Here is a 21886-nt window from a genome sequence, read left to right on the forward strand (position 1 = left end):
CCCCTAGGAGACGCACTTCCTACTTTGGATAGGTTATATTTTGTTTTAGGAGACACACTTCCTAAATTGAGTTTGACCCCTAGGAGACGCACTTCCTAGTTTTGGGTCATTTAAGTTTATTCCTAGGAGACGCACTTCCTAGTCTATGTTTTTCAGGTTATACTGTTTAGGAGACGCACTTCCTAAATTAAGAGTTTACCCCTAGGAGACGCACTTCCTAGTCTGGGTCTTTCAGGAATTTAGAATTCATTCATAGGAGACGCACTTCCTAGTCTGGTTCATTGAAGTTTTACTTGCAGGAGACACACTTCCTAATCAAGGTCTTTCGAGTTATTCTTTTAGGAGAAGCACGTCCCAAATTGAAAGTTCATTCATAGGAGACGTACTTCCTAGTCTTGGTTATTTAAATTCACCCCTAGGAGACGCACTTCCTAATTTGGTTCGTTCAGGTTTTACTTTAGCAGACGCATTTGCTAGTCAAAGTTACTTGGTTTTACTCGTAGGAGACGCACATCCTAATCTAGTCTTTAGTTTACTCTCATCATGGCATCAGTAGTATAAGTGGTTTACAATATTGCTAACAACTCATAAATCTTCCTAGTGCAAACTGGGGCAGAAAAGTTTCGTTTGTTTTATTTGTTTTGACTACAGGCACCCATATAGAAAACAAGGAATACATTCGAGTTTTGAAGTCAGGAGCCCGCCTGGAGAACAGAGGCATTTATTTCAAGTTTTTAGCAGTCAGGAGCCCGCCTGGAGAACAGAGGCATTTATTTCAAGCAATCAGGAGCCCGCTTGGAGAACAGAGGCATTTATTTCAAGTTTTAGCAATCAGGAGCCCACCTGGAGAACAGAGGCATATGTTTCAAGTCTTAGCAGTCAAGCATCACTCGGAGAAATGGCGAAGCATCTCAGATCACAGTTCAAGGCAACAACAAAGGAATTCCACCGGGAGAATACAAGTTGACAAGGCAACAAGAACCACAAGATCAAGTTTGAAGACATAGATAGGACTTTTGTAATTCATAGATCATAGCTTAGTCTAGCTTCTTTTTACTTTGACACGGTGTAATAAGGGGGTTCAGTAAGCAGTAGCAGCGGCAGCAGCAACAGTGAAACCACAGCTTTATGGTAGTCCCAGCTACCAGACATTCCCGAACTACACTGACCTGATTTCTTTTTAGCCAAGGATATGTAGGCAACCTCAGAAGCAGGGTGCGGTCAAATTTTTCAAAAATGCTTCACACGGAGTATTCAAACGGGCAAAATCGCTCGTATCCGCTCACTTATCTTTGCCCGAAAATTCTTCGTGTTCCCGAGCAAAGAGGGGCAGCTGTGAGCACGTGATTTTTGCCCTATATGAATTACTCCCAGAAATTCAAACAAAACGATTTCTTTCATTATTTTGCAATTTTGTGGATTTTTGTGACATTTTATGTTAATTGTTTGCATTTTGTTTGTGCATTTTTAGTGAAAAATACAAAAATACTTGGCATTTGCATTTAGGGTTTAATTTCACATTTTAGGATTAATTAGTGATTAAGTTACTTTAAAAATAAAGAAAATAACAAAAATGGTTCGTTTGCATTTCTACTTTTAAATTGCCTTAGTTTTCTTTAAATTAGGAATTAGTTTGTTTGGAATTTAAGTAGTATAATTTTAGAGTCAATTTGGGTCTTTTATTTTTAATTTTGCATTTAACAAAATCAGAAGAAAAAAAAACAAATAACAGAAATTAATAAAAAAGAAGAAAAGAGAAAAAGAGAGGCCTAAAACGATTTTAAGGGCTGTTTAATTTGAGCCGATTTTCCAATTAAATAGTGCTGGCCCAAAAGCAAAACGCACCTCAGTCCTGGCCCAAAAACCCTTTCCCCGCCCGGTCCAATTTTGCCGGTCCCAAAACGACCCCGTTTCCCCAAGGTTTGATCTCAGCCCTTGATTTTTGTCATACAACGGATGAGAACTGCCTAGGTTACTCAGTATAAATATGTCCTAACGCTACCCTACCCCCTCAGACCCCCCTCACCCTACCATCTCTCTCATCTCTCATCACAGAACCTAACACTGCCGCCCTCCGCCCTCCGCCGCCGGCCGGAAATCGCCTCCACCGGCGGCAAGTCTCCAAATCCCCTGAAATTTACACCACGACATCTTCTCACTTTCCTCTTTCTAAATCCCTAAGCCTTGTCCCTCGAATCATCACCATATACTCCTTCAAAATCTCGGCCAAAACCTTAACTCCTTCAAATCCGCCCAAAATCACACCATATACTCCCCTCACCTCCCTCTTCCTAAACCCTTAACCAGTTTCCCTCGAATCTCACCGGGCCTTCTCGAATTTTAGATCTAGGGTTGCTGTCAAGGTTGTTGGAATTTCTAGGGTTAGCCAGTGCTCGTATGGTTTTAAAATTGTGTTATGTGTTTGTTCTTGGTAAGAACAAACACAAAATATTATTTGAAGACCAAATTCGAATTCAGTCGAGTTGAAGACCAAAACCAGTGAGTTTCTTACATTCTTTTAGGTTTTTGTTAGTTATCTGAATTAATTTCGCTCCCATTATTGTTTTGCTTCATGAATAATTGATCCGAGCTTTTGTTTTTATCCATTTGGAGTCAGTAATCCTTATCTGTTTCTATTTTTGTTCATTTCGTTTTGTTTGGGTTCTAATAATCTACAACACGAATTTATTCATTTAAGTTTTGTCATTATAGTTCTTTGCTGTTAATCAGTGTGCTAGGGTGTAGTTTTAGTTTTGGTTATTTGGAGTAAGTCGGTAGGTTTTTCTTTCATTTAATTAATTTTTCTTAATGATAATTGATTCTGGTTTTAGTCTTTAATTTTTGGTTCAATTTTGCTCTGTTTTTTACTTTGATTGTCTGCTGGTTTGAATTCATGATTGTTGTCGAGTGGGTAATTCATGTTTGCTATTGATGATTCGACCTCAGTTCAATTTCGTTTGAATTGTTGACTTGTTTAGTGAATTAGCTTAGTTTGGATTAACAATTTAGTTAGATTTAAGTTCCATGTTCAGATTAGTTGGTTGAGTAATTAGTTCAACTGTAGGGTTTGTTTGGATTTAACTGAATTTCTATTTTCTTTTGGGTAATTAACCATGGTTATTAACTAAGCTTAAGGGGCTGGGTCAGTTAATTCTAGCTTGAGGTAAATTTCAGATTGAATAAAGGGTATTTTAGGCATTTTAGACAAGGGAATCTTTAATAACTGAATTAGAAACCCCTAGAGTCTTCTAGATGGGGTTTCAAAGTAGAATTTCAAAAACCTAATGCAGTAACTTGAGAAAGAAGTCAGAAAATAAGGGACTATTTGGGTAAAACTGAAAAATAAAAGAGGGACTAGGGGGTAAAGTCAAAAATCTGAAAGAGCCTTGGGCTTTGCCTATAAAAAGGCATGCCTAGTGCCTTGATTCACAAGTTTTTTGGCCTCTGAAAAATTCCCTCTCAAAAGTCCGAATAGGACTTTTGACGACTCTTGGCGGTTTTTAACCGTTCCTTGATGATCTTGACCTTCTACATAGCCTGATGCACGAGGTTTGGCCCTATTAACACAGCTTCCCCAATCTCGAACCACCCAATGGGAGATCCACATCTCCTACCATATAGAGCCTCGAATGGTGCCATCTGAATGCTAGCGTGATAACTATTATTATTGGCAAACTCTATGAGCGGCAAATGATCATCCCAGCTATCCTTGGAGTCAAGAACACAGGCGCGCAACATATCCTCGAGCGTCTGAATGGTCCTCTTTGCCTGCCCCTCGGTCTGCGGATGAAAGGTTGTACTAAGATTCACCTGAGTACCCAAACCTTGCTGAAATTTCTTCCAAAAATTAGCCGTGAACTGTGCCCCCTGGTCAGAAATGATAGAAACTAGAGTGCCATGCAACATGACTATTCCCTTGATATACAACTGAGCATATTGTTTCGCTATGTCGGTAGCCTTAACAGGTATATCTTCGTAGAGCCTGGGTGCATGGAATACCTGGAAGCGTGAGCCTCGGTCATGATTCTTTCCTGGGGACCACCTACATGGAACACATAATCGCCCTTGGTACCTTAGTGTACCATCATCCATGCCGAAAGAAAAAGTCATGGTCTTATGTTTATGAATCCCCTCCTTCAACTGTACCAATAGAGGATCATCGTATTGCTTCTCCTTGACCTCCACCACCAGTGATAATTCTGCCCTATTTTGCACAATCACCCCTCCTTTACTGGAGTCCACAAGACGAACTCCCAGACTATCCAACCGATGAACCTCCTTGGCCAACAGCCTTTGATATGCTTCCAGGTGAACAAACTACCCATAGATTTCCGACTAAGAGCATCCACCACAATATTAACTTTCCCCGGATGATATAGGATATCGATGTCGTAGTCCTTGAGTAACTCAAGCCATCTTTTTTGGCTCAAAACCAATTTCTTTGCCACCCTTATCACAGAAAATACCTCTTCTCCGTTCAGACCCAGTACCCTTTATCTGTTGCATTGCTCATGAACTAACATTTACCAAACCTTTTTGTTTCACATGAATCCCAAAGCACGTCAGTTGCCACCCACTCAGTGCGTATGATGTTCTTTCTTGACTTAAACCACTGGCCTTGGCCTTGAGGTCTATTGCTCCTTCACTTGCCATGATAACTTTGATTTTCGCTTGGAAGACCTTGCTTGTCATTGGTTAACCACTTTCTCTGTCAATCTCATCACAGAGAATACCTTTGATCCATTCACCCCACATCCTCTATCTGTTGCATTGTTCATGAATTAATATATACCAAACCTTTGTATTTCACATGAATCCCAAAGCATGTTGATTGTTACCAACTCAGTGCGCACGTTGTTCTTTCCTGACTTATGCCACTTTGACGTGCTAGCCAGATCCCGCTTTGTGCAATTGGAAAGCTGGTGGCAAATTTTGAAGTCATTTCTCACTTGTTTTGACCAAACAGACTCAGGAAGAGGAAGTAAACAGGACAAAAGGAACAGAGTAGAGGACAATGGAAAGAGATGATTCCTAACAAGAAAACTACAAAGTAGAAACCTATCGGATGTGGATACCAACTCTAATGACCATGACATTCACCTGCGGCCTATTCTGTTAAGCAAATCTGATGTTCAGCTCTTGTTGTACCTTTTTTTGCCGTGAAACTGGGCTTCAATGCTCCGCTTATCCAATCTGATTCACAATCCTTATTCGACTTGTAGTGCCCGAAGGGTTTTCACCATCAAGCCTCTCTCATTTTTGTCTTTCTCTCAACTCACCGTCGCCTTATGGTGCCCGTGAAGGTTTTCACCAAAAAGACTCTCTCATTTTTTATTTCTCTCAGCTTTCATCGCCTTTCTGTACCCGTGAGGGCTTTCATCAATAAGATTCTCTCATTTTCATTTCCCTTGTTTGGACCGGAGTGTTGCCCCTGATATGAATCACCTCTACTTGCTTGACTTGGCATTCTTCGAAGACTGATCGGAAGGTCTTTCTTTGGACCGTAATGTGGGCTTTTGGATGGGGTTAGAAAGAAAGGGTATCAAAGGCTCAAAACAATCAAATAGGTTCAAACTTACAACTTTCGGAATCAGATTTCTTACAACAATCACAACTTCTGCCCCAGTTTCTTTCTTGGGGACTTTTGGATTTTTATTTTGGTGTGACTGAACCTCAGAGAGAGGCTGCCTACGTATCCTTTCAGAATCAAGTCAAACGTAGTTCATGACATAGGAATTGCTTTGTTGTTGTGATTTTTCTTTTCTTTTCTTCCACTTTCCTTTCTTCTCTTTTCTTTCTTCCTTTTCTCTTTTGATTTTTTTTTTCTCTTTCTTTTTTTCTTTTCTTTTCTTCTTTTTCTTCCTTTTCTTTCTCTTTCTTTTCTTTCTTTCTTTTACTTATCTTTCACACTTGTGCATCTGATCTTTGCTATTGATTCCAAAAGAGGGGTATGAAGGAAAACAAATAAGGCTCAAAGGGCTAACGAAGGATAAAGTGTTTAGATAGCAGAACAAAATGCCTTCGTCATTCCAATCTTCAAAACATGCCAAGTACAAACAACACATTTAAACAAACCAAGGAAAACATTCGTAACATCTTTTGATTGTACTAAACTTGATAACCGTATCCACATATTCGCCTTCCACATCTGTTAAATACAAAGCACCATTGGACAACACTCTCACTCTCATTACCACGAACGACCTCTGTCAATTTGGGCAAACTTTCCTTTAGCTTCAACCCGATGCGGCATGATGCATTTCCCAGTTTCACATGGTTCGGGCTTCAAATGATCTCAAAATGTCCAAATTTGTTCTCATCTTCAAAATTGTTTCATTGCTTCCTGACTAAACTGATTTTTAAAGATCAGGTTGAGAATTATGCGTGCATGTCATGTCACTAGAACCATCATGAAAAGAACTGTAAAAAGAGAAGAGAACTAAACAAAATGACTAGAAATGGCGAAAAACAGAGAATTGCATTAGACAGACGGTGAAGGGGTTTAAACAACAAGACATGCAAACTAACCTGGGGTACAAACCTAGATAACACTAAATGAGATACTATGACTAAAGGAACTAGACAAAATAAAAGGATAGAAGGGTTCGAGTCACAAGACAATGTCCGGATTACAACCTGAAATAACCCGGACAACAGAAATGATAACAAACTAAGCAACCAAAGCTCCTCTCCGACTGACCAAGCAATGGAACGTCTTTCCAATTGCCAAGAACGGTATCGTAGCCACTGATTTCCGCATCAATATTGCCAAGACCATTACCAACTTCAATATCATCAACTTCAGTCAACAAGTTCCCAAGAGGATTTGCGTGCTCCCTGTCATTGTCATTGATCACAATTACTCCATCTTGAATCATTCTTTCTATTTCCTTTTTCAAAGATCGACAATCTTCAATGCTATGCCCTTGGACATTAGAGTGGTACATGCATCGTACAGTAGGATCAAAGCCCTTTGCATATGGGTCTGGAGTATAGCCGAGGAGCGGCTTAATTAGGCCAGAATGCTTTAACTTTTCAAACAAACTTGTGTAGGACTCCCCAATTGGCGTGAAACTATTTCTTTGCCTTTGTTCTCTTCCCTGCCCCTATTTTCTAGTGTTGTTGGGTGCTCGAGAATGCTGCAAAGACAAGAGTGCATTATGCGGTGCTGGCACTCGCCATAGAGAGTGACCTGGTGGTTGGGCATATGACCGGACATTGTTCGGAGGATAATACTGAGGTGGATTATGTGGAGCTCGGGGATAGGTTCGGGGTTGGAGTTGAGGCTGGGTATGGTAAGGTGATGGGCCCCTGGACCAATCTCTTGACTCAATTACTGCAACGTCCTCTTTCTTCTTCTTTCCCAATACTCCTCCAGTGCCGTTTTGAATAGCCTGGGAGGTCGCCTTAATTGCTGAATAACTCATGATTTTGTTAGATTTGAGTCCTTCCTCTACCATGCTTCCCATTTTCACTACTTCATTAAAAGATTTCCCTACTGCTGACACCAAGTGACCGAAATAAGTGCGCTCTAAGGCCTGCAGGAAGTAATCAACCATTTCACTCTCTTTCATCGGAGGGTCAACCCTCGCTGCTTGCTCTCTCCAACGGAAGCCGTATTCTCTGAAGCTCTCCCCTGGCTTCTTCTCAATTCTGGTCAATGAAAAACGGTCTGGAACAATTTCAAGATTGTACTGAAAATGGCATGCGAAGGCTTGGGCCAGATCGTCCCATGTGTACCACCGACCATGATCTTGCCGGGTATACCATTCTAATGCAGACCCACTCAAACTCTGGCTGAAGTACGCCATCAGTAACTCATCTTTTCCACCTGCCCCTCTCATTTTGCTGCAAAATCCTCTCAAATGTGCTACCGGATCACCATGCCCGTCATACAGATCGAACTTAGGCATCTTGAACCCTGCTGGTAGCTGGACATCCGGGAACAGACACAAATCTTTATAGGCCACACTGACTTGGCCACCCAATCCTTGCATGTTCCTGAAGGATTGCTCCAGGCTTTTTACTTTTCGAAACATCTCTTCCTGCTCCGGTCTCTTAGATGGCTTTTCGATTTCCGCCGGGAGCTCAAGGTGAGGTGTGTAGGAATAGGGTTCTGGAGCTTTGAAAGTGGGCTCCGGGGGGTAATATTGGTTATCGTGAGCTTGGAACAAAGGCTCGCTGGAGGATCTGTGGAGTGTAGCGGGAAGGGGTGCCACGAAGACAAGAGTGGCTGGTGGAGGAGGGTACGGAACTGGTTTGGGTGGTGGAGCTGGTGGTGTTTGGGAAGTTCTGCTTTGGTAGTGTTGGTAAATGGGAAAGCCCGGGGACGAATCGGTGGCAGGATGATCCTGTGACTGAGCCAATGGCGGGATGAAGGCAAGGTTGGCGGGGTAAGCTGGTGGTGGTTGCCCTTTTGCCCAGGCCTGGTACATTTCGGCCATCTGTTGCTTCAACTTATACATCTTCTTTCATCGTATTGACATCCAACTCTCCCCCCTCGCTCGAAGGATCGATGACACTCGCATCAAGTCCCTGGTTGGCCATGAGCACTTTGTTTTTCGAATGGGTGTTGTATGGGTGAGTTGCCAGAATGCCACAAACTAACCACCTGCCTGGACTTAACATCAACAACAATTCCGTTAGCGGTTAGAGCTTTAACAGATTGGTAATCGCACATTTGGGGAATGAATGCACCTAAGCAGTTAGTCGTTTCTATTATGCATCTGCTCGACTGCATGCGTCATCCCGGCTTTTCCTTATTTCTATTTTGCAACTTCCTTTTCTTTTCTTCCCTCTCTTTTGCATTCTTTTTTTCTTTTTTTCTTTTTTTTTGTTTCTACTCTCCCATGCCTCTCTCTTGTTTTTCTGCTCTTACTTTCCTTTTTCCTTACTTCTCTTTTCGTGCTTTTCCCTTTTCGTTTTTCCTCTCTTCTTTTTACCTTTTTTTCTTCTTTTATTTTATTAGTTATGGTCGAATCCTATGGAGATTGCCTACGTATCATGACCCCGCATGAATCAGACCGAGCGTAGTTCTGGAGGATAAAAATAAATAACGAAACATTTTGGGATTTTCAAATTTTCATAAAAATAAAATGTTTTGATTACAACGACTCATCCTACAGAATTTTTACCATAAAAACCAACAGGCTCAAAAACGAAACTAACAGGAGGAAAATCAAGACTCATTTTGCACTCAAAAGGTTGTCACTATTTTTTTCAAAATTTTCATAAAAATATCCGGACTTTGCCAATACGGCCTTTCAGCACCTCGAGGAAGAAGATTTTAAGGCTGTGTTCGCTAACCGGCCAAAAATTTAAAAATGACCAAAGGTGGCTGTTCTTGCAAAAACAGCCTTCCGGCACCCTTTATGGACAGTCGGCTTATTTTAAACAAGAATGGCGTCACCCGACTTATTTTGACAAAAATTAAAGTTTTGGTATTTTTGGCTATTTTTGCAAAAGGGGAGGTTGGACCCGATGAGGGTTGCCTACGTATCTCACATCCGGTGAGAATCAAACCAGCGTAGTTCGGTCAAATTTGTCAAAACCAAATATATTTTTTGAACAATCTCTTTTTTTTTTCAAATATTTTCCTTTTCATTTTTTCAAAAATCCGGCAGCATTTCGGTACTATTTGGGCATTGGTTTTTCAAAACTAGTGGTTACCCTCACTTAGCCTTAACACTGTTATTTTTCTCAATTTTCTCTCATTATATACAAGCCGGTCAACATGCAAATCCAAAGCAAATGAATGCAAGTAGCACGTAAGATGCATCAGGATGGTCTTTTTCATTTCAGGTCACCTGTCCTAGACGGACTCAACCCCTGTGTTGAGTCCCCTAAGTCAAATGCACATGATGCAAACAAACGTTCCTACTAGGGATCCGGCATGAGGTTTTGTTCTTCTAGGTTTTAAACCCTAGGTTTATTGGTCTAGACCTGGCTTACCCGAGCGGACAACTCGAGCCGGGGGGGAGGCAGCGTACCGGGGATACAGAAGCTCCGCCGGCTTAGCAACTTATCCAAACCTCGTTCTAAATGGGAGAAGACTCTAAACAGAAGAGAAGCTACACGAAGTGCACCCTTCTCCATGATGTAGAAGACTCAGAGAGAGGAAGGGATTCGCAACAGTTTATATATACGATTCACCAAATATCAAAGCGGCAAGGCATTTAGCACATTAAGCCCAAACATGTAACAAAATCAGATAGAGCCAAATATAACAATTTAACTGAGCTCGAATTCTGAACCCTGAACCAAAAGTTCTGGGTTCTTGTCCCCAGCAGAGTCGCCAGAGCTGTCACACCTCCTTTTTTCACTACTACACCCCGTGAAGGGTATAATAAAAGGAGTTTTTTTCAATTAAAGGACAATCGAAACGGGATTCATTTTATTAAGAAATTCAGAGTCGCCACTTGGGAGATTTATGGTGTCCCAAGTCACCGGTTCGAATCCCGAATCGAGGAAAGGGTTTGACTCTGTTTAACAGTCGCGAACCAGAAATCTAGGTAAGGAATTCTGTTAACCCGGGAGAAGGGGTTAGGCACTCCCGAGTTCCGTGATTCTAGCACGGTCGCTCAACTGCTATATTTGGCAAAAGTCTGATTTTAATACATGTTATCCTATTGTGCAATTTTAGAATTATTCAACGCTTTCAATTAAAATTTTTTAAGAAAGTGAACGTCATTTAAAATATGTTTTCGGATCACGTCACATGAAATGCACCCGGATCCTCGACACATTTTATTCAACGTTTTGGGATTTGGATTTGGGTCTCATGAAATGCACACCTGTATTTAAGAAGGTAAAATTATTAAAAAGCGCGCCTAAAGCGACTAACGTGTAATTATCTTTGCGGGAGGCCGTGAAATTCGCTAAACGACACGTCCCGAATTCTAAGTATTTTAGCATAGGCATTTAAAGGGGGCCACGCAATTTATGAATTTTATTTGGCGTGGCGCACCTCATTTTATTTTTTAAAGGCCGTCCTAAAAGGGACTATTGTTTTCTAGTATGGATTGTCTCTAGAAGGGCCCTAATTAGTTAACATTATTAATTTCTATTATTAAAAGTATACAAGGAATTTGGGCCTCAAGTTCAAGTCCACACTTGAACAAGAGGAAAACCTCTTAATTCAAGTATGCTACTTAACTAGAAGGCCCAAAACTTACGTTGCACAAATAATCTCCTGACCTTAATGTGAATTCGAGCCTTCAGCATATTGGGCCTTGAAATTGGCCTAAACACTTTCGGTCAGTTTTTGTAAAGCAATGCCCAGTTGTTGGCCTTTGCGCAGGCCTAATTGAAACAAGGCCTGAAACGAAATCCCTGCCTAATATTAGAGTTTCAGCTGTGAAGCTAACTCTTGTAGCTGGGCCTTTGGCCGGTTTAGCATGCAGCATCTGGGCAATTTTGTTTGAGGCCCAATGGTGATGAATGAAACTTTGAAGTCTGAATCTTATACTATAGCGGTCGATGATTATTTTTAAGGAGTTGAAACAAATCAATTTATTCATTCCAACCATACATCCATGAATTAAAAAAATCATTAGGAGATATGTATATTTATATCCTGGAGTTTATGCCGAAGAAAACATACTCAACCCTATCTACCATACATTGATATCACATATGAATTTAAACATACTACTAATGCAACACCTATTCTAATAAGCTGTCGAATCTTAATATGAGCTAAGCCATGCGCAAAACTTCATTAAACATAATTCTAACGTATGCCTAAGGATCCAAATATACATAGAGTCTAAAGTGTTCATGTCCAAGCAGCCCAATATAAACAATTACAAGCTGATTTCCAGTATATAATTACACTTCTCAATTCTGAGCAATCCTTAATTGTTTATAGGAAAATATAGTAGGCTTATGAATCTAGCTAAGACACAGTAATAAAATTAAACAAGGAAACAAATGACCAGCATTTTTATTTTAGTTCCAATACTTGAGATCTACAAGATGTTTACCTGGAAATTTAAACACAAGAAGAAGGAGATGAAGTCAGCAACAGCAAATGGCAACCAACAGCAGGGAGATGGAATGGAAATTGCTTTTGAAAACCAATAGAATGATATCCAAAGCTCCAATCAAACCCAGTTAACTACCAGCAGGAAAATTGACCCCAAATTTGATTTCAAACCCCAAATTCGACTCACTTTATACCCTAGAATGCTCACAAATTGTATTGAAGATGAAGAACTTAGGAGAAAACTAATAGAACAGTATTTTTGTGGGATTTTCTGCCATTTTTGATTTTTCAGAATGCCTATGGTTTAGAATGAACTTCCTCCTATCAGATTTCAATTTTTTTGGTTTTTCAATTTGAAATTCGAATTTTCAGATCTTCAAACTTGTAAACTTTTGAGAGGGAATTTTTCAGAGGCCAAAAAACTTGTGAATCAAGGCACTAGGCATGCCTTTTTATAGGCAAAGTCCAAGGCTGTAACGACCCGACCCATCGTATCAGGTATTACCGCCCTGTTTTCCTCATTTATTGCTTCTTCATGTTTCATTATCAGCAACGAGTGAGTTAGAGTTGAATTGAATTGGTTTGGATAGGAAATTAGACACTTAGTCTCTTTAAGGAATGCTTAAATTGGAAAAGTCAACCGAACGTTGACTTATGAGTTCGAAGGTTCGGATGTGATCTCCGATGATCCGGTTAGCTTCGGGAGATGATTTGGGACTTGGGAGCGTGATCTGAATTGGTTTTGGAGGTCCGGTGTAGAATTAGGCTTGAATTGGCGAAGTTAGCATTTTGGCGAAATCCGGTTGATAGGTGAGATTTCGATCCGAGGGTCGGAATGGAATTCTGAGAGTTGCAGTAGCTTCGTTAGGTGATTTTGGATATTTGTGCAAAATTTCAGGTCATTCGGAGGTGTTTTGGTCGGGTTTTTGATCGAATGCGTAATTCGGAAGTTTTTAAGAAACTTAGGCTTGAATTCGATGTGATTTGAAGGTTTTAGCGTTGTTTGATGTGTTTTGAGGATGAGAACAAGTTGAAATGAGGTGTTAGGATGTATGGGTGTTTTTGGTTGAGGTCCCGGGAGCCTCGGGGTCAATTCGGGTGTTTAAACGAGAGTTTTGAGGTGTATTGCAGGTCAGATATTTGCTGTCATCTGGTGTTCCCGCTTCTGCGGAAATGGACCGCAGAAGCGGGTATGTGGTCGCAGAAGCGATCGTTGGCCGGCTAGGGAAATTTTGCAAAAGCGGAAGGTGGCTCGCACCAGCGGGTCCGCATAAGCGGACACTGTACCGCAGAAGCGGACTTGAGGGAACCGCAGAAGCGGTGGTTGAATCGCATAAGCGAATAGGCGGTTTTAAGTGAAAATCGCTTAAGCGGATTTTTGGCCGCAGAAGCGGTCCCGCATAAGCGGTAGCGGGACCGCAGAAGCGAAATTCGCTGGTAACAAAAGAGTTTTAAATGTTAAATTTCATCTGCGAGTAAGGGGTAGTTTTCACCATTTTTAAGCGACTTGGAGAGCTTTGGGCGAGGATTTTCGAGGGTTTTGACTGAGAATCAATTTGGAGGTAAGTCTCTTGGCCCAATTACTCGAGTTTATGGTAAATTTATCATAGAAATCAGTAGAATTTCATCAAAAAACGGGTCAAGCTAGGGCTTGGAAAGCTGTGATGTAAAAATGAAATTTGGAGGGTCAAACGAGCTCCGATTTTGGTAAATTTTATATGTACGGACTCGTGGCGAGACGAGGAATCCGGTGATATGAATTTCGTAATTTTTCGAGAAGCGGGCCCGGGGCTCGGGTTTTGCTAGTTTCGAGATTCTTGCTAATTTTCGATTGTTTTCGATTGGGTATTGTTCCCTTAGCATATTGTGATGTATTCGCTCTGGTTTTGGTTAGATTCGACGCGCGTGGAGGCCGATTGAGGGGCAAAGGCGTCGCGAGCTAGGGATTTGACCGGTCCGAGGTGAGTAATACTTGTAAATGATATCCTGAGGGTTTGAAACCCCGGATTTGCACATCATAGTGCTGTATTGTGGTGACTTGCACGCCAGGTATGAGCGTGGGGTAGAGCACCGTTGGGGATTGTGACTTAGTCCGTCCCGGTTGTTGGTTTTATTACGTAATTGACTGAAACTACTTGTTATCGTCATTATTTGGATTGATTGCCATGTTTTGGGCTTCGTGCCGATTATTTGAATCCTTTAGGGATTATTATCACTGTTTTCATGACACTTAGCATATTAAATGATTTTAGTCCTGAGTTAAACCCTGTTTTGAAATGTGCCGTCATATTGTTAAAGTTTAAAGACTTAAATTGCATTTTTCTGATGTTTTGAGTTAAAAGCTATTACTTGACATTGCTCGAGTGGCTCATTTGCATGTTCTGGACTGAGGATGGATCGGGCTGCAAGCCGCAGCGATACTATGATGATATTGCGCTTGGGCTGTAGGAGCCCCTCCGGAGTCTGAACCCCCACAGTGAGCGCGGGTACCCAAATGGATCGGGCTGTGCGCCGCAGCGGTCATGTGCATTGCATTGCATTCATGCATTGGTTCCTGTTTGTATTACGTGTCATGACATTCAGCACTCTCATTTCATTGGCATTCATGTTACTTCTTGCACTGTTTAACAGACGTCCTGGTGTTAACTGTTTGTGGAGTGTTGTGCCCGAGGGGCTGACTTATGTGCGGACTTGCACTATCTGATTACGCATTCATTGCTTGATTGTTGGAAAAAGATGTTTTCAAAAGAGGTTTTAAACTGAGTCAGATATTTTCTAAAGGATTTTCACGGGTTCATTGTTTTTTTGAGAGAGTTGTACTGTCCTATATAGCGTGATGGAGTGCTCTTACGTGATTTCTTGCCTCTCAGTTATTATTTACTCTTATTACCACTGAGTTGGAAGTACTCACTTTACTCCCTGCACCTCGCGTGCAGTTGCAGGTATTGTACCCCCCGGTAGCGGGTTATTTAGCTGATTGAAGGTATGGCTATTGTAGCTGAGTAAGGTGACCGCCAGCGTTCGCGGCACCGGATGTTGTCTTTTGATTTCTAGGATTCTTCCTTATATATTATTATTGGCCCTGTATTTGTGTTCGGGTTTCTTTAGATGCTCGTGACTTGTGTACCCCGGTCGGGTTGTGTTGGGTTGTACATACTGGTTATTATTGTCGTTAAGCTATATTTATCTATACATTTATGTTTAATAATTGTTAAAGAAACGGATTGGGTTAGTTGGCTGGCCTTGTCTTCACGAGAGGCGCCATCACGACCGGGTATGGAAATTGGGTCGTGACAATTGAGAGAGTATTCAGTGGCCTATGGGTCTTAGACAGTGTGGTCTTATGTTCGAGTCTTGTGTGGTAAGCTTGGATTGAGGCATTGTGATGCTACAGCAAGGGAGAAATATCAAGTGGATGATGAATCAAAAGGGAAATTAGATAGATGGAATAGCTTGATAGTAGACCGAATCGGTATGGTAAGGATGTGATTAATTCTTCGTATGTGTTCGAGGTAATGGACTTTTACAGGTATTGCACAGCAAGGCTCTTGAGTTCTGACAGCTTGCTTAGCTTGGCTTGGGAGGAAGGATTCAGTCCTGGCAGTTTAGCTTGTGCAAATGGAATAGGGAGGAAGTCCTGGTTGGGTTCTACCGTGGTTTGGTGACGTAGATATTGTCTATGGGCATGCGAAACATGGAACGTGTAATAATTTCTCTTCTTGATGGGATTGATGGAGAGTTCTTGACTAGTGGAGTACGTAGATGTTTGTGGTTAGGAAGGAAGATGGAGTTCTCGTGTTATACTAGTGTGGTATGGTATATGTGATATGTATTAGTACAGCGCAATTTGGATCAGGTATAGTGATTTGTGTGCTACATGGAGTTGGAGACTAGGAGTTCTCGTGTTCCGGCTATGCAGTTGTTGTAAATCGTGTGTATTGGTACCGTTAGCGGTTATTGGGAATTAGAGGTCCGAGCGGATCTTTCTTCGTTGGTATGTTAGATTTTGGATATGATGTTGAGATGTAGACTGGTTGTCTCAGTGTTGGGTTATTCGAGACTACTGTGCCATGGACTATGTCGGAAAATGCCACAGGCCGCGTGGCGAGGTGCATCGGATTATGTTATAGCAGAGTGTGTTGCATTCCAAAGGCCAGCGGACGGCTGGGAAGGATTGCTTTTCTTAATTGGGCCTTCGTGGCGGATGTCAGTGCAGAGGTTCTACCATTGATTTAGTTTCGGTATTGAGGGACTTTTTCGGATGCGTTTCTTGTGGCCGGGCATGTCGCCGGGTGAGATTGTGGATTTCGGTATTTATTTGGTGCCGGGCACCGTATTGTACGGCTCTGGCAGGAGTCATAGTAGTAGAAGGAGCAGCTTCAGGCTTCCTGGTATTGAGTTCGTTGGCAGGCCAATGTGGCTACGTATTTAGCTTCAGTTAGCTTGGTTAGCCCCGAGCTGTATTGCTGAGGGATAGGTTGATTCGATTGTTCTTGAACTGGTTGGTGATTTAGGAAGATCTATGAGTTGTTTCTTTTTCTGTGCGGTGAGGCGTTATGATTTTCGGACTGTGGGCACATGTAGTGCGGTGCTATCGAGATTCATAGNCGTTGGGGATTGCGACTTGGTCCATCCCGGTTGTTGATTTTACTGTGTAATTGACTGAAACCTACTTGATGCTATCGTGATTTGGATTGATTGCCATGTTTTGGGCTTCGTGCCGATTATTTGAATCCTTTAGGGATTATTATCACTGTTTTCATGACACTTAGCATATTAAATAATTTTAGTCCTGAGTTAAACCCTGTTTTGAAAGGTGCAGTCATATTGTTAAAGTTTAAAGACTTAAATTGCATTTTTCTGATGTTTTGAGTTAAAAGCTATTACTTGACATTGCCCGAGTGGCTCATTTGCATGTTCTGGACTGAGGATGGATCGGGCTGCACGCCGGAGCGATACTATGATGATATTGCGCTTGGGCTGTAGGAGCCCCTCCGGAGTCTGAACCCCCACAGTGAGCGCGGGTACCCAAATGGATCGGGCTGTGCGCCGCAGCGGTCATGTGCATTGCATTGCATTCATGCATTGGTTCCTGTTTGTATTACGTGTCATGACATTCAGCACTCTCATTTCATTGGCATTCATGTTACTTCTTGCACTGTTTAACAGACGTCCTGGTGTTAACTGTTTGTGGAGTGTTGTGCCCGAGGGGCTGACTTATGTGCGGACTTGCACTATCTGATTACGCATTCATTGCTTGATTGTTGGAAAAAGATGTTTTCAAAAGAGGTTTTAAACTGAGTCAGATATTTTCTAAAGGATTTTCACGGGTTCATTGTTTTTCTGAGAGAGTTGTACTGTCCTATATAGCGTGATGGAGTGCTCTTACGTGATTTCTTGCCTCTCAGTTATTATTTACTCTTATTACCACTGAGTTGGAAGTACTCACTTTACTCCCTGCACCTCGCGTGCAGTTGCAGGTATTGTACCCCCCGGTAGCGGGTTATTTAGCTGATTGAAGGTATGGCTATTGTAGCTGAGTAAGGTGACCGCCAGCGTTCGCGGCACCGGATGTTGTCTTTTGATTTCTAGGATTCTTCCTTATATATTATTATTGGCCCTGTAGTTGTGTTTAGGTTTCTTTAGATGCTCGTGACTTGTGACACCCCGGTCGAGTTGTACATACTGGTTATTATTGTCATTAAGCTATATTTATCTATACATTTATGTTTAATAATTGTTAAAGAAACGGATTGGGTTAGTTGGCTGGCCTTGTCTTCACGAGAGGCGCCATCACGACCGGGTATGGAAATTGGGTCGTGACAAAGGCTCTTTCAGATTTTCGACTTTACCCCCTAGTCCCTCCTTTGTTTTTCAGTTTTACCCAAATAGTCCCTTATTTTCTGACTTCTTTCTCAAGTTACTGCATTAGGTTTTTGAAATTCTACTTTGAAACGCCATCTAGAAGACTCTAGGGGTTTCTAATTCAGTTATTAAAGATTCCCTTATCTAAAATGCCTAAAATACCCTTTATTCAATCTGAAATTTACCCCAAGCTAGAATTAACTGACCCAGCCCCTTAAGCTTAGTTAATAACCATGGTTAATTACCCAAAAGAAAAGAGAAATTCAGTTAAATCCAAACAAACCCTACAGTTGAACTAATTACTCAACCAACTAATCAGAACATGGAACTTAAATCTAACTAAATTTTTAATCCAAACTAAGCTATTTCACTAAACAAGTCAACAATTCAAACGAAATTGAACTGGGGTCGAATCATCAATAGCAAACATGAATTACCACTCGACAACAATCATGAATTCAAACCAGCAGACAATCAAAGTAAAAAAACAGAGCAAAATTGAACCAAACAAACTCTAAAATTATACTACTTAAATTCCAAACAAACTAATTCCTAATTTAAAGAAAACTAAGACAATTTAAAAGTAGAAATGCAAAAGAACCATTTTTGTTATTTTCTTTATTTTTAAAGTAACTTAATCACTAATTAATCCTAAAATGTGAAATTAAACCCTAAATACAAATGCCAAATATTTTTGTATTTTTCACTAAAAATGCACAAACAAAATGCAAACAATTAACATAAAATGTCACAAAAATCCACAAAATTGCAAAATAATGAAAGAAATCGTTTTGTTTGAATTTCTGGGAGTAATTCATATAGGGCAAAAATCACGTGCTCACAACCACATTTAAAATAAATATTATTTTGACATTGAAAGTAAAACTTTAAAGGAAAATTTTCATAAAGCACTATCTTTTAGTAGTAATTAGCCATCTATAGATACCATTTGCTATATTACGGATTATAGATACCTTTTATGTGGTTATAAGTTGTATTTGATGTATTTAAGCTATTGTATTCATGAATACAGTAGCAAAAATAGGCGTGAATCAGGGAAGTCCAGCTAATCAGTTGTTGTATTCGAGTGTATTCGACTGTATTCATGGAGTGAAACATGGGATTACGACTGAACAGATTATTGTATTCGACCGTATTCACGGCGTGAAATAGGGAATTACACTGTTTTTAAAACGGAAAGTGAATCAATTAACATAATAGACTCCTAATATAACTCAACAAACTCAATTATAACACTCAAATTTTGTATTTTCAGTTATAAAAAAGATTCTCAACCAAAAATACCCCAAAAACATAGCAATCTTCAGAGAAATTATATAATACATCTGAATATATAAATTATATTAATTAAAAAAAACTTATGAATACATTTATGGCATATAGCGAGATAGTGAATACAATGAAATACATAGAATACAACGGGATATATTGAAATACAATGAGAAAAAAAGACAGTGAATACAATGAAATACATGGAATACAACGAGACACATTGAATTACAATGAAAAAAAAGACAATCTATACAATGAAATACATGAAAATACATTAAAATATATTAACAGAAAATCAAGTTGCTCAGCCCCAAACTCCATTGTCTTTTTTCAAGAACAAACCAACTGGATTATATGTCGGCGGCTGCTGTCTTTGCAATCTTTAGGTTGCCAATGCCATTTAGTATAAAAATTATCAGGTCTACCATTCTCAGAACAACGAAAGCCTTCATCCAAGAACTTACAATCCTTTAATTTATACAGTGGATAACTTTCATCCCAAACCCAATTCCCATAAAAAAGATCACAACTTTCTGCTCCCTTTTCCAAAAAATCCAACTTTTCAGTCTTGTTATATGGAACAGACGATCCATTGAGCCCAATCCACACAGCAAACAAGGATGTTTGCTGATACAAACGAGGCCCTTTGTTTACTTTTCTGTAATCCAACAAAAACAGACACAAGAATAAGCAAACAGTGAAGAAAAAGCAGCCAAGTACACCTGGTGATGGCTCAAAAAGCTTCAAGCGTTTGAATTTCTTAAAAATTTTAAATTGGGACATTGTGTTGAAGAATCTAGGAGATGGGCTTTGCACAAATCCGGTGGAAGGAGGAGGAGATCGGAAATTTTAATGGGATGGGGGAAGAGAATGGGTGTATCAAAATAGAGAGAGAAAGAAAATAATGTAATTGATTAGCGTATTTAGTGGCTTAGGGCTAGGAGGTAACCAAAATTAAATATTTTGCTATAAACCTTAAAAAGTATCAGTAGAATATAATTTTTTAAAATGGATATTTATTTAAAATAAATAAGGTGTTAACCCTTGCTATAGGAGGTAAAAATTCCAACTTTAAAACTAAGTATAGCCCTAACTCAGCAATGGAAGCCCAATTCAAGGACGGGCTTGATGCATACCAAAAAAACAAGGGAAACTTACAAAAATGTCCAAAATAAATCTCAACTTACCAACCTCTAGCCATTAGTCATAGACTTACCAAAACTAGCCAACAAAAATTGGAACACCAAATAATAGGGTTCTTTCTATCAAAGAATCACATGCAAAAATCACCTTCCATATTTTTAAGCGTGATTAGCAATATTAGATACAAGACGGAAAGGAAATTTCATGGACGGGGTAGCAAATAAGGTGATGAAATACAAAAATCTATACAATATTCCAAAAATCTAAGCAAAAAAAACTTTTTCAATGGGTATAGTTGAAATTCATTGAAAGTATATAGATAAATCAATATACAAAATTTGAGAAAGATTGGATGTGATTTGGACTGATTTTGTATCAAAAATTGTAATTAAATCAAGTTCAAAAAAGTCTTCTGCGACACATGTATCACGCATGTATCTCACACACAGGTATACATGGATATACATGTGATACACAATTGATACGAATATGATACATATGTGATACACAAATGATACATAGTGTGATACACATATCATTTGTTCATGTTCAGCTTTTACTTTGAATTTTCAATTCAAACCACCTCGTAACTTCACCAAATCATCCCAAAACTGAGATTCAAGCTCCTTGTGCCCAATCTATTCTAATAACACCCACTCAAAACAAAGCAAAAATTTGATATTTTTTTGCTTCATTTAGCTAATTGGCTAATTTGGCTAATATTAGTAATATTTTATCAATTTTTGTAATGAGCTACTTATAAATGGATATAGCTGGTAATTTCCCAAAAAACAATGCTTAAGCCGTTAGTTCGGTGTAGCAGAGCTTTATAGGTTGTTTTCTCCGAAGCAATAGACAGTGAAACTCATAAAATAAAATATATATTAAAAGTAAGAAATTATCTAAACTCACAAAATATTTAAAAACCAAGTGATGATGACATACCTAAACATGAAAAGACTAGTAAGAGAATGAGACCCGTACGCACGGGTGTGACGACCCAAAGGGTCATCACCTGTTTTCTCTTTCATTCCGTGCTTCCGAGGCCTTGAAAACTTTATTTTTACTTGCCTCGATTTGCTCGCGCAGTCCGGGCGCGTAGCCGGAAAGATTATATGTTAAATTCTGTGAAAAATTTCAAAATATGGCTTTAAAATGATCAAAGTTGACTTTGGTCACTATTTTTGGTAAACGGATCCGGACCCGTGATTTGACGGTCCTGGAGGGTCCGTAGGAAAATATGGGACTCGAGCATGTGCCCGGAGTCGAATTCCGAGGTCTAGAGCCCGAGAAAAGAATTTTTCTGTGAAATTGGTTTTCTGAAATTATTAAGGAAAATGGAAATAAAAATTGATTAAAAGACTGTGGTATCGGGCTCGTATTTTGGTTCCGACGCCCGGTACAAGTCTTACATATGGTTTAAGCTCTTTCTGTGAAATTTGGTCGAAATCGGACGTCATTTGACGTGTTTCGGACCTAAATATCTAAGATTTGAAGTTTATGAAGTTAGAATGAAAAATGATGATTTTGGGGTTTGATTCATTGATTTTGATGTTGTTTTGGCGATTTGATCGCTCGGTTAAGTTCGTATGAGGTTGT

This window comes from Nicotiana attenuata, unplaced genomic scaffold (genome assembly GCF_001879085.1).
Source record: "Nicotiana attenuata strain UT unplaced genomic scaffold, NIATTr2, whole genome shotgun sequence".
Lineage (NCBI taxonomy): Eukaryota > Viridiplantae > Streptophyta > Magnoliopsida > Solanales > Solanaceae > Nicotiana > Nicotiana attenuata.